Source organism: Crinia signifera, chromosome 4 (genome assembly GCF_055691185.1).
Source record: "Crinia signifera chromosome 4, ASM5569118v1, whole genome shotgun sequence".
NCBI classification, from domain to species: Eukaryota; Metazoa; Chordata; class Amphibia; order Anura; family Myobatrachidae; genus Crinia; species Crinia signifera.
In genome coordinates, this window is record NC_139220.1 from 74,008,498 (window position 1) to 74,014,064 (window position 5,567).

At 46.5% G+C, this 5,567-nt stretch overlaps 1 pseudogene; it reads left to right on the plus strand.

Annotated features, from left to right (window-relative positions):
- The first annotated feature begins 4,803 nt into the window (after positions 1 to 4,803).
- On the plus strand, positions 4,804 to 5,011 carry LOC146076282 (U2 spliceosomal RNA; annotated as a pseudogene).
- The last annotated feature ends 556 nt before the right edge of the window (positions 5,012 to 5,567 follow it).

Consider the following 5,567-nt stretch of genomic DNA (forward strand, 5'->3'; position numbering starts at 1 on the left):
TGTAAAATTGCGCTCATCGCGGTGATTGAGGCATTGCGGGTACTATTTACGGCCCAAGATCACCGCGATGACCGCGATGCCTCAACTTTCTAATCGGCAGCATGTAAAATCGCGGTGATTGAGGCATCGCGGGTGTTATTTTGGTGGACAAGATGCCCGCGATCACCGCGATGGCAGTGATTCCTCAACTTTTTCGTCGGCCCCATTGTAAAATCGCGGTGATTGAGGCATTGCGGGTGTTATTTTGTGCACAAGATGCCCGTGATGACCGCGATTTCGCGATTTCCAGCCACACTCACATCTGTAATGGGTTCAAATGACCCTTTAATGACCCTAATTCTGCATGGTAACATCTGTAATAGGTGGAATGGCCCTTAGTCTGCCTAGCTACATCTGCCCTAGGTCCGTCTGCCTAGTTACTCATGTTGACACCATCCTCCTGTCTGAGGCTAACCCCCTGTGTCTGCATAGTGACAGATGTTTATAGGACAATAACAACAAAGGGTACATCCCACTGCCTCAGACCGCCCCCCTGTGACAGTTTAAAAGACCTTGATTTTGTGGGGAAATTTGTTGGTTGAGAGGAGCTGTGGTTTGAGAGAGAGAGATTTGCGTTTTGATTGATTATTACTGATTCCTGAGAGCCTGCTGCTGATTCCAGTGTTGCTGCTGCTGTTCATTCTGCTGCTGAGTTACCGTGATTACAGAGACTGTGCTGCTGTTTCTATTGGTGACTGAGGCCCTGCTGCTAATTCGGCCTTCTGCTGTTTCTGCTGTTCCTGTCATGGCCATGGCATCTGGATCTGGAGTGAACATGTACTCCCTGCCTCAGACGGAGGCGGAGGCTATCCGATTCCTCCAGGAGCATCACCTGTTGCCCAAGGAAGCTACCTGCGGCAATGGGCATGCCATGAAGCTCAGCGAGAAGGAGGTGATGTGGCGCTGCCACGTGAGAGCCTGCCGCCAGAAGATCAGTCTCCGCGCTGGCCTCTTCATTCCTGGGTGCCGGATGTCGTTTGTGAACATCATCAGGTTCATCTTCAACTGGTCCGAGGAGTTGACTTCCGGCGACTACTGTGAGCGGCACCTTGGCAACTCCCCCAAGACAACGGTACTGTACAATAAGTACATGAGGGAGGCGTGCCTTATGGACTTGATGGCTCAGCCCCAGCGCCGCATTGGAGGGCCCGACAAAATAGTCGAGGTCGACGAGACTCTGTTTGTACGCCGCAAGTCCCATGTCGGCCGTGTGCTACCCCAGCAGTGGGTGTTTGGGGGCATCTGCCGGGAAACTGGGCAGTGCTTTGCCACAAAAGTGGCCACCCGGGACGCCCCCACTTTATTGGCTGCCATAGTGGAGCATGTGGAGCCGGGCTCCACCATATACAGCGATTGCTGGAAGGCCTATAATACAGAACAGCTGGAGGCGGCAGGCTTCCAGCACGCTCAAGTTAATCATAGGTTTAACTTTGTGGACCCCACAACAGGGGTGCACACCCAGAACATTGAGCGCATGTGGGGGGCGGCGAAATGGCGCAATAAACGCCACCGGGGTACTGCCAGACATTTGCTGGAAGGCTATCTACAAGAATTTATGTGGAGAAAGAGCATAGGTATGAACCAAACTTTTGAGCGTATTTTACACGCCTTAACATTTTTAGAGAAAGATGACTGAAAAACTATGGACTTTAAACTTGTAAAGCTGTTTTTTTTACGCTACTGTTTGTTTGCATTTCAATGTTATCTATTTTTTATTCAAGTAAATTACTGCCTTTTATTCAAACTTGTCTTTACTGAGTCAGTTGAGTGATTTTGCATGTATGAGTGAATTTGCACACACACCTGAATTAGGTCCATTTCCTGCTCTCACCCCCAAAAAAGTAGTTAGATTCCCTGGCATCTTAAGCAGTGTTCACCCATAATGTTGCACCCCTTAGCCATATTTTGTCCCTGTAATTAATCATGTATCACCCCCTTAGCCGTATTGGGTCCCTGTAATAGTTCATGAATCACCCCTAGCTGTATTGGGTCCCTGTAATTTTTTGCTAAATGTACATTTGGCTCAAATCATTTGCTGACACCTCTCACACTGCTTATGTGTGACAGAGGATCACAGCAATCTCATTTTAGTATATCACCCCTTGCCTTATAGTGCCCCTGTAATTATTGTCCTGCAATTATTGCCCCCCTCAAAATTACACCTGCTGTCACCTCTCACACTGTTTCTGTGTGACAGAGGTTCACAGAAATGTGATTCCATCATCATTTTAGGCCAGTTAACATTGAAATCGCGGTCATCGCGGGCATCTCGGGCATTGAGCTGTGTAATGTACACCACAATGCCTGGGATGCCCGCGATGACTGCGATTTCATGCACTTTTAGCACTAGTAAAGTAACATTGAAATCGCGGTCATCGCGGGCATCGAGCTGTGCATTGTACACCTCAATGCCCGCGATGACCGCGATTTCATCCAGTAATGTCACTCAAACTGAAAAAATGCATGTAGGGAAGGCAGGAAGTGTCCCAGCATGCATTTCACTCACTACAGAGCGCGCATTAGCTTCCACACCCTGCCCCTGAGCACATGTAAGTGGCCTGTGGCGTTTTTGGATAAATTTTGGGGGGGGGGAGAGGGAGGGGGGGAGAGGGGGGGAGGGGGGGAGAGGGGGGGGGAGAGGTAAACGCGTCCCCTCGCGGGCTTCACAGGTGTCCGCTTTTCGCCACGGACACCTGTGAAGCCCGCGAGGGGACGCGTATAACTGTGAAGGTATCCGCGTCCCCTCGCGGGGCTCGCTGCGCTCGCCACGCTTCGGGCTCGGTGGCTCGCTGCGCTCGCCACACTATTCTATTCTCAACTCCACGCCGACGTGGATAGTAGGGCATGAAAAGGTCGGAGGACGCGTACCGCCGCCCCTCGCGGGGCTCGCTGCGCTCGCCACGCTTCGGGTGCGCGTGGATAGTGGGGGTGGTACCCTGGGAAAAAAAGGCATTTGGGTTACATTTACAAATTAATTAGAAGAACAATTTAAGCACGACTTACCTTATTCTGGAGATAATGGTGTATAGTTTTTTTTTATTGCATGATGGTCCCAGCAAAAGTTGTAAAATAGAAAACTGTTGACTGACAGTACATAAACCAATCAGAGTGGCTTATTTTGAATGACAATTGCATCAACCAATCAGATGATCTCAATTCTAAACTAATTTGCATAAGCGCTTTATTTGCTCTCCATAACTTACTGAGGTCTTTCCTAACCCTAGTTTAATTGAACACCTGCAGAACCAGCCACAGATAGTTGATAAAAAGAGCATTCTTGACCAATTGTCTTGCTGGTTGAAGACTATTGCATGATGGTCCCAGCAAAAGTTGTAAAATAGAAAACTGTTGACTGACAGTACATAAACCAATCATAATGGCTTATTTTACATGACAATTGCATCAACCAATCAGATGGTCTCAATTCTAAACTAATTTGCATAAGGGCTTTATTTACTCTCCATAACTTACTGAGGTCCTTCCTAACCCTAGTTTAATTGAACACCTTCAGAACCAGCCACAGATAGTGGATAATAAGAGCATTCTTGACCAATTGCCTTGCTGGTTGAAGACTATTGCATGATGGTCCCAGCAAAAGTTGTAAAATAGAAAACTGTTGACTGACAGTACATAAACCAATCAGAATGGCTTATTTTGAATGACAATTGCATCAACCAATCAGGTGATCTCAATTCTAAACTAATTTGCATAATGGCTTTATTTGCTCTCCATAACTTACTGAGGTCCATCCTAACCCTAGTTTAATTGAACACCTGCAGAACCAGCCACAGATAGTTAATAACAAGAGCATACTTGACCAATTGTCTTGTTGGTTGAAGACTATTGCATGATGGTCCCAGCAAAAGTTGTAAAATAGAAAACTGTTCACTGACATTACATAAATTAATCAGAATGGCTTATTTTGCATGACAATTGTATCAACCAATCAGATGGCCTCAATTCTAAACTAATTTGCATAAGGGCTTTTTTTACTCTCCATAACTTACTGAGGTCCTTCCTGCCCCTAGTTTAATTGAACACCTGCAGAACAAGCCACAGCTGGTTAATAAAAAGAGCATTCTTGACCTATTGTCTTGCTGGTTGAAGACTATTGCATGATGGTCCCAGCAAAAGTTGTAAAATAGAAAACTGTCGACTGACATTACATAAACCAATCAGAATGGCTTATTTTGAATGACAATTGTATCAACCAATCAGATGGTCTCAATTCTAAACTAATTTGCATAAGGGCTTTATTTACTCTCCATAATTTACTGAGGTCCTTCCTAACCCTAGTTTTATTGAACACCTGCAGAACAAGCCACAGATAGTTGATAACAAGAGCATTCTTGACCAATTGTCTTGCTGGTTGAAGACTATTGCATGATGGTCCCAGCAAAAGTTGTAAAATAGAAAACTGTTGACTGACAGTACATAAACCAATCAGAATGGCTTATTTTGAATGACAATTGTATCAACCAATCAGATGGCCTCAATTCTAAACTAATTTGCATAAGGGCTTTTTTTACTCTCCATAACTTACTGAGGTCCTTCCTAACCCTAGTTTTATTGAACACCTGCAGAACAAGCCACAGATAGTTGATAACAAGAGCATTCTTGACCAATTGTCTTGCTGGTTGAAGACTATTGCATGATGGTCCCAGCAAAAGTTGTAAAATAGAAAACTGTTGACTGACATTATATAAACCAATCAGAATGGCTTATTTTAAATGACAATTGTATCAACCAATCAGATGGCCTCAATTCGCTTCTCGGCCTTTTGGCTAAGATCAAGTGTAGTATCTGTTCTTATCAGTGGGTATGGACTGGCCTCTGGCAGAGAATAGAGAAAGGTGGGACTGAGTAGCTGCTCTGATGGGCGGAGGGTGTGGGACCCCTCTGTTTTTTCCCGGGAGTAGTGAAAAGTCTCACTAAGTATCTTCACCTCTGCCAGTGGTAGGAGGCTCCGTAAACCCACTGGTAGGAGGGGGGGGAGAAACACTGGGCTTAGTAGTTTGACTCTCTTGACGGGGTTCGTAGCCCCCGAAGGATGAGTCAGCGAAAAGCTCAGCCTAGTATCTTAACCCTGGGAGCGGAGAAACACTGGGACTGAGTAGATTGCTCTTCCGAGGGGGGTGCAGCCCCTAAGGGAGTATTTCGAAAGGCTCAGTGGAGTACCCATTCCCATGCCAGGGGCTGGAAAGTGCCTGCTGCTGAGACGGAGAAACACTTGGTCGGACGCTGACTGGCTGGCTGCTTGGAGTCCGAGGCTGCACTGTGCCCCCGGGGAAACTCGGGGGTGCCGAACATGCACGGGTGATCCCAAAATCACCATGCACTAGTAAGCACTAGCACTGCGCACTTCCCCTCTAGGTTAGCGCTTCACGTCCTTACCTCGTCCTTTTGGATGGGGTAGGACAATTTTTCACACCCCCCACCCTGGCCTTCTGGCTAGGGACTTCTTTATTTTTTTTTTATTTTTTTTCCTTCTCACGTTCGTCACTTCACGTTTTCTTTTTTTTTGTAGT